Source organism: Manacus vitellinus, unplaced genomic scaffold (assembly GCF_001715985.3).
Source record: "Manacus vitellinus isolate BGI_N305 unplaced genomic scaffold, ASM171598v3 ctg7180002434057_pilon, whole genome shotgun sequence".
Lineage (NCBI taxonomy): Eukaryota > Metazoa > Chordata > Aves > Passeriformes > Pipridae > Manacus > Manacus vitellinus.
In genome coordinates, this window is record NW_021938553.1 from 4,048 (window position 1) to 13,103 (window position 9,056).

The 9,056-nt window shown below is 43.7% G+C and overlaps 1 pseudogene; it reads left to right on the forward strand.

Moving 5' to 3' along the window:
* Positions 1-432: 432 nt before the first annotated feature.
* LOC115307290 lies at positions 433-3,237 on the forward strand (annotated as a pseudogene).
* Positions 3,238-9,056: the final 5,819 nt, after the last annotated feature.

Consider the following 9,056-nt stretch of genomic DNA (forward strand, 5'->3'; position numbering starts at 1 on the left):
ATATTGCTTTTTCTTGTATTGTTAAATGTGTAAGTGCTATAACAGAGAAAACATTATTAGCCCAGAATAAAAAAACGGGGGTATTTGTAGGGAATTGGCTATAGAACACGGCTTGCCTAGGCCGTGGGAACATCTTAGATAGTGAGGTTACAGTGCCCTTGTACCCTGTTAGCTGGCTGGTAAACAGGACATTGTGATTAGCAAAACAAAAAGCAACTGAGTACCACCTGTGTCAACAAAGAAATGAGTAAGAGGTGAGATCAACATTTAAGCAGAACCAATAATGAGCTTAGCTTTTGCAATATGTATGAACTAGTTATAAAGCATATATTAAGTTGTTAGCAATGATCAATAAACGAAGCTTGCTGATTCTCATATTGAGCGTCTCATTCTTCCCTCGTCACGACAAGTGGCGGACCAATATTGTACCCCATGCTAAAAGATATGAAAAAGGCCATCGTCGAGTATGGGTTGGGGGCACCCTTCACCATCGAGTTGCTAGAATCCTTCTTCCTGGCCTATAAGCTGATACGTTACAACATAAGAGCAGTGATAGGAGGACTCTTTACAACTGTACAGTCCTCAGTATTTGAGGTAGAATGGAAAAAATTAATCACTGCATATGTCAATGACAAAATGGAAAGAAGGGGAATCCCAATTCAGCAGGCAATAGACATGCTCTATGGGGAGGGGAACTATTCGAGTAGGGGGATCAAGCTCGAATTGACCCCAAATTTTTAGAAGCGACTAAAGAATTGGCATTAGAGGCCGTGAAAAGGGTGACAGATGCCTATGTGCAGACGCCTTCTTTCACACTTATTAACCAAGGCCCAAAAGAACCTTTTGTAGAATTCATAACCAGGCTAAAAGAGGCAATCAGCAGGCAGGTCCACCAAAAAGAGAGCCAGGAAATTTTATTCAATAAATTGGTTATCAAAAAGGCGAATGAGGACTGTCAGAAAGCTTTGAAGATCCCTCCCTACTCGAAATGATAGACGCATGTAAAAATATAGGTTCCAATTCCCATAAAGCGCGTCTATTGGCTGCCACTTTCATGGATCCCCAATCATGTTTCAATTGTGGTGAAAAGGGACACTTCAAAAAACATTGTCCTAAGTTAGTCCCCGAACCAAATTTGTCTAAGACCCTATGTCGGAGGTGTGGGAAGGGCCACCATTGGTCTTCTAGTTGTAGGTCAATGACCAATATCAATGGTGAGCCCCTTCCCCCCAGGAGGTCCCCAGAGCTGAGGAAAAGGGTAACCTTCCAATCGTTGCCCGATCTTCGCCCTTGCTCCTGTGAACATCAGGGAAACGGGGAGCAGAGCGCCCAGGGGGGCGCGACGACACAAATAACCCCTGCTCTCCGCTCCATCCTGCGCCCAACACCGCGCCCAGCTACCCCATTACCCAAGAGCCTCCGACAGACCTCATTCCCGTTCAGTGTGATCCTTTAAATTCAGCAGACCCTATCTCAGTTAAAAACTAGTGTGTTCCCCTAAATTGGATAATCCTTTCCGTTACTCACCCATCTACTCACCTAAGCTCCTATGAGCAGGCCAGGGTTAGACCATCTGCCCCGGTCGATCCAGATAAGACTTACCTGATGATATCGCACTTTTCAGCAGTGGCTAAGGGAATAATTGTAGTGCCTACTCTCCTGACGAGACTGACGAACACAAATATAGCTATATGCCTAACTGTGCATCTCCCTCCCGTGCAGTTGGAGGACCGCTTCCCCGTGGCGAAGATGGTCTCCACCGACGAGCTGCTCTGTGTGGTGTCCCCAGATGAGGAGCGGAGGGAGGGATCACTGAGGGAGGTCCACTGGACAACCTCAGTGAAGACCTCTCGCCCTCTTCTAACATGTCTCATCTACTTTTCTCAACCTAGGCACCCTCAGAAAGTCAAGGTGGAAGGGTTACTCGACATGGGCGGATGTCACCATAATTGCCTCCAAGGACTGGTCGTACGGCTGGCCAGCCCAGACCACTAACATCAGAGTCAGCGGTGTAGGGGGATCGCAGTACCCCGTCAGGAGTAAAGAGGTAAGGAGGAACTCCGAAGTTCCACCCACCTTTTCCCTGTCTCCCTATCACACTTTTCCCTGAGTTGTCAGTCCCATGCTCCTCCCCAGTTCAGAATCCTCCCCTCAGACTTTAAACCCCTTATTTAAACCCCTGTTGTCCCTGAATAAAGTGGCATTGCTGCACGAACCCTCAACTGTGCCAAGAACCGTTATTGCAGTGCTCGGTCCTCAATCACAATTTCGAGTAACCACTGAATAATAGCATGAGTCGGCTTAGAAATTAACACTTTAGCTATTCTTCCATTAATCTCTAAAAGCCACCATCCAGGAGCCATTGAAGCCTCTACTAAATACTTTCTAACTCAAGCAGCCGCATCTACGCTACTTTTATTCTCCAGCATGACCAATGCATGATTCTCTGGCCAATGGGACATCACCCAACTAACCCACCCCATATCATGTATACTACTAACTATTGCAATTTCAATTAAACTAGGCTTAGTCCCATTTCATTTCTGATTTCCAGAAGTTCTTCAAGGCTCAACTATAACAACATGCCTCCTACTAGCCACAGTCATAAAATTTCCAATATTCTACCTAACATCCCCCTCACTCAACCCAGCTCTCCTATCTTCGATAGCTATTGCTTCCGCAGCCCTAGGTGGCTGAATAGGACTTAACCAAACCCAAACTCGCAAAATTTTAGCTTTCTTATCTATCGCACACCTAGGATGAATAACTATTATTCTCAACTATAACCCCAATCTGACTTTAATTACCTTCTATCTATATACTGTAACAACTTCCGCCATCTTCTTCATCCTTAACACAACCAATACCCTAAAACTATCCACTGTTATATCCACAGGAACCAAAATTCCATCACTAACCACAATCCTTATGCTCACTCTCCTCTCCCTTGCAGGTCTTCCTCCCCTAACGGGATTCCTACCCAAATGGTTAATTATTCAAGAGCTCACAAAACAAGAACTAACAGTAGTAGCCACAGCTATTACCCTACTCTCTTTACTTGGACTTTTCTTCTACCTACGACTGGCCTACTGTGCAACCATCACACTACCCCCAAACTTCACTAACTACATAAAACAATGACAAACTAACAAACCAACTAACACCCTAATCACAACCTTTACCTCCTTATCAATTATACTCCTACCACTATCTCCCATAGTACTCGCAATCCCTTAGAAACTTAGGTTATTTAAACCGAAGGCCTTCAAAGCCTTAAACAAGGGCTAATCCCTCTTAGTTTCTGTTAAGGTACACAGGATACTAACCTGCATCTCCTGAATGCAACTCAGATGCTTTAATTAAGCTAGAACCTCCCCCTAGACAGATGGGCTTTGATCCCATAAAATTTTAGTTAACAGCTAAATGCCCCAACCAACAGGTTTCTGTCTACTAGATCCCGGCGCATGTTTAATGCACATCAATGAGCTTGCAACTCAACAGGAACTTCACTACAGAATCGATAAGAAGAGGAATCAAACCTCTGTAGAAAGGACTACAGCCTAACGCTTCTACACTCAGCCATCTTACCTATGACTTTCATCAACCGTTGACTATTTTCCACTAACCACAAAGATATCGGCACACTTTACCTTATTTTTGGCGCATGAGCTGGTATAATCGGCACAGCCCTTAGTCTCCTCATTCGAGCAGAACTAGGACAGCCAGGCACCCTTTTAGGCGATGACCAAATTTACAATGTAATCGTCACCGCACATGCCTTCGTTATAATTTTCTTTATAGTAATGCCTATTATAATCGGAGGGTTTGGTAACTGATTAGTACCATTAATAATTGGTGCCCCCGACATAGCATTTCCACGAATAAATAACATGAGCTTCTGACTACTTCCTCCATCCTTCCTACTTCTTCTAGCATCTTCTACAGTAGAAGCCGGGGCCGGAACAGGATGAACAGTATACCCAACCCTAGCCGGAAATCTAGCCCACACCGGTGCATCAGTAGACCTTGCCATCATCTCCCTTCACCTTGCAGGTGTCTTATCCATCCTTGGGGCAATCAACTTTATCACCACAGCAGTCAATATAAAACCACCTGCTCTCTCACAATACCAAACCCCTCTATTCGTTTGATCCGTCCTAATTACTGCAGTTCTACTTCTCCTCTCCCTATCAGTCCTCACTGCTGGCATTACAATGCTTCTAACAGATTGAAACCTAAACACTACATTCTTTGACCCCGCAGGAGGCGGAGACCCAATTTTATATCAACACTTATTCTGATTTTTTGGCCATCCAGAAGTCTACATCCTTATCCTACCAGGATTCGGAATTATTTCCCATGTTGTAGCCTACTACGCCGGTAAAAAAGAACCCTTTGGCTACATAGGCATAGTCTGAGCCATATTATCCATTGGTTTCTTGGGCTTTATCGTATGAGCTCACCACATATTTACAGTTGGAATGGACGTAGATACCCGAGCTTACTCCACATCCGCCACCATAATTATTGCAATCCCCACTGGCATTAAAGTCTTCAGCTGACTAGCAACCCTACACGGTGGAACAATCAAATGAGACCCGCCCATACTATGAGCCCTAGGCTTTATTTTCCTCTTCACCATTGGTGGACTAACAGGCATCGTTCTTGCCAACTCCTCCCTAGACATCGCCCTGCACGACACCTACTACGTAGTTGCACATTTCCACTATGTATTATCTATGGGGGCAGTATTCGCCATTTTAGCTGGCTTCACACATTGATTCCCACTGTTCACTGGCTACACCCTTCACTCTACATGAGCTAAAGCCCACTTTGGAGTAATATTCTTTGGGGTCAACCTAACATTCTTCCCACAACATTTCCTAGGCCTAGCTGCTATACCACGACGATACTCAGACTACCCAGATGCTTATACCCTATGAAACACCCTATCCTCTATCGGCTCCCTCATCTCCATAGTAGCTGGAATTATACTAATGTTCATTATCTGAGAAGCCTTCACATCCAAACGGAAAGTAGTGTAACCAGAACTTACCTCTACAAACATTGAATGAATTCACGGCTGCCCTCCTCCCTACCATACCTTTGAAGAACCAGCTTTTGTCCAAGTACAAGAAAGGAAGGAATCGAACCCTCATAAGCTGGTTTCAAGCCAACCGCATCAAGCCACTCATGCTTCTTTCTTATGGGTTGTTAGTAAAATCATTACATAGTCTTGTCAAGACTAAATCACAGGTGAAAACCCAGTACATCCCATCCCAACTCCATGGCCAACCACTCTCAATTTGGTTTTCAAGACACTTCATCCCCTATTATAGAAGAACTTATTGAATTTCACGACCACGCCCTAATAGTCGCACTAGCCATTTTTAGCCTAGTCCTGTATTTACTAGCTCTTATACTTATAGAAAAACTATCCTCCAACACCGTCGACGCACAAGAAGTAGAACTTGTCTGAACAATCTTACCTGCCATTGTCCTAATTATACTAGCCTCCCATCCCTTCAAATCCTCTACATGATAGACGAAATCGATGAGCCTGACCTCACCCTCAAAGCTATTGGCCACCAATGATACTGATCCTACGAATATACAGACTTTAAAGATTTATCTTTTGACTCTTACATACTACCAACTATGGATCTACCACTCGGTCATTTCCGCCTCCTAGAAGTTGATAACCGCATCGTCATTCCAATAGAATCCCCGATTCGAATTATTGTCACAGCTGATGACGTTCTCCACTCCTGAGCTGTTCCTAGCCTTGGTGTAAAAACCGATGCAATTCCAGGACGACTGAACCAAACTTCCTTTATCACAACCCGTCCTGGAATCTTCTACGGTCAGTGCTCAGAAATCTGTGGAGCCAACCACAGCTTCATACCTATCGTAGTAGAATCAGCCCCTCTAACACACTTCGAAAACTGATCTTCACTTCTAACATCCTAATCATTAAGAAGCTATGAACCAGCACTAGCCTTTTAAGCTAGAGAAAGAGGATTATTCACCCTCCTTAATGACATGCCCCAACTAAACCCCGCACCTTGACTTTTTATCATACTAACTTCATGATTCACTTTTTCTCTTATCCTTCAACCTAAACTCTTACTATTTACCCCAACTAACTCACCCTCCAACAAAACACTACCCACTATAAAAACCCATTCCTGAAACTGACCATGAACCTAAGCTTCTTTGATCAATTCATAAACCCAACCCTCCTCGGAATCCCCCTTATCCTCATCTCGCTGTTATTTCCAACCCTATTACTTCCTTCTCCTGGCAATCGATGAGTTACAAATCGTCTTTCAACTCTTCAACTCTGATTTCTCCATTTAATCACAAAACAACTAATAACCCCATTAAACAAAAAAGGCCATAAATGAGCCCTAATCCTATCATCACTCATAATTATACTTCTAACAATTAACCTATTAGGCCTCCTACCTTACACATTCACACCTACTACCCAACTATCAATAAACCTAGCCCTCACCTTCCCTCTATGACTTGCCACCCTGCTAACAGGCCTACGAAACCAACCTTCAGCTTCCCTTGGACACCTCCTACCAGAAGGCACCCCAACACCTCTAATTCTTGCCCTCATCATAATTGAAACAACAAGCCTTCTCATTCGCCCTTTAGCCTTAGGAGTTCGCCTCACAGCCAACCTCACAGCAGGACACCTGCTCATCCAACTCATTTCAACAGCCACTACCGTCCTCCTTCCCATTATACCTACCGTGTCCCTTCTAACTAGAACAATTCTACTCCTCTTAACAATTCTAGAAGTGGCCGTGGCAATAATCCAAGCGTATGTCTTTGTACTTCTTCTAAGCCTTTACTTACAAGAAAACATTTAACCCTTAATGACACACCAAGCCCACTCATTTCACATAGTAGACCCAAGCCCTTGACCCATTTTTGGAGCACCAGCCGCCCTCCTCACTACCTCTGGGTTAGCCATATGATTTCACCACAACTCTATCCAACTCTTACTCCTAGGCCTACTCTCTATAATCCTAGTGATACTCCAATGATGACGTGACATCGTACGAGAAAGCACATTCCAAGGCTACCATACCCCTACAGTCCAAAAGGGCTTACGTTACGGAATAATTTTATTTATTACATCCGGAGCATTCTTCTTCCTAGGATTCTTCTGAGCATTCTTCCACTCCAGCTTAGTCCCCACTCCAGAACTCGGAGGACAATGACCTCCTATAGGAATCAAACCTCTCAATCCAATAGAAGTCCCCCTACTAAACACTGCTATCCTCCTAGCCTCAGGAGTCACTGTCACATGAGCACATCACAGCATTACAGAGGGCAATCGGAACCAAGCTACCCAAGCCCTACTTATAACCGTCCTATTAGGATTCTACTTTACAGCACTTCAAGCAATAGAATATTATGAAGCTCCATTCTCAATTGCCGACGGAGTCTATGGATCAACCTTTTTCGTCGCCACAGGATTTCATGGTCTCCACGTAATCATTGGATCCTCCTTCCTCTTGATTTGCCTCCTCCGCCTCGTAAAATTCCACTTCACATCCAACCACCACTTTGGCTTTGAAGCAGCGGCCTGATACTGACATTTTGTTGACATTATCTGACTGTTCCTCTACATAACAATCTATTGATGAGGATCTTGCCCTTCTAGTATATTAATTACAATTGACTTCCAATCTCTAAAATCTGGATCAAAACCAGAGAAAGGCAATTAACATCATCCTCTTTATATTCACAATTTCTCTATCACTATGTATTATCTTCACTAAACCTTTGATTAGCTCAAATAAATCCAGATTCAGAAAAATTATCCCCATACGAATGTGGCTTTGACCCACTGGGCTCTGCCGCCTCCCATTTTCAATCCGATTCTTCCTTGTCGCAATCTTATTCCTCTTGTTCGACCTAGAAATTGCCCTCCTACTGCCCCTCCCATGGGCTACTCAACTCCTCTCCCCCCTCACTACCTTAACATGAACCTCCACAGTCATTCTCCTCCTCGCACTAGGGCTAATTTATGAATGAATTCAAGGGGGCTTAGAATGAGCAGAATAACTTCAGAAAGTTAGTCTAGCAAAGACAGTTGATTTCGGCTCAACAAACCACAGTCCTACCCGTGACTTTCTCAATGACCTTTCTGCATTTAAGCTTCTACTCTGCCTTCACCCTAAGTAGTCTAGGACTAGCCTTTCACCGAATACACCTAATTTCTACCCTGCTATGCTTAGAAAGTATAATACTATCAATATACATTGCCCTCTCCATATGACCTATTCAAACCCAAACAACATCCCCCACCTTAATGCCCATTCTTATGTTAGCATTCTCAGCCTGTGAAGCAGGCGCCGGTCTAGCAGTCCTAGTAGCTTCCACCCGAACTCACGGATCGGATCATTTACACAATCTAAACCTTCTACAATGTTAAAAATTATTCTCCCCACAGTCATATTACTCCCCATGACCCTCTTATCTCCTCCAAAATTCCTATGACTCAATGTCACCTCGCACAGCCTCTTAATTGCAACCGCTAGCTTACAATGACTTCCTTCAACCTATTACCCTAGCAAAAACCTATCACCATGACTTGGAACTGATCAAATTTCATCCCCCTTATTAGTTCTATCTTGTTGACTTCTACCTCTTATAATCCTGGCAAGCCAAAATCACCTTCAACAAGAACCTCCCACACGAAAATATATTTTTACCATAACCATAATCCTCACCCAACCATTCATTATCTTGGCCTTCTCAGCCTTAGAACTGATATTATTTTATATCGCATTCGAAGCTACCCTAATCCCTACCCTAATTCTAATCACACGATGGGGTAGCCAACCAGAACGTTTAAGTGCTGGAATCTACCTCTTATTTTACACACTAATTAGTTCTCTTCCCCTATTAGTAGTGATCCTCTATCTTCACACCCAAACAGGAACTATACACATCACTATAATAAAACTTTCACACTCATCTCTTACAAACTCCTGAACAGGCCTCATATCAAGTCTAGCCCTATTGCTCGC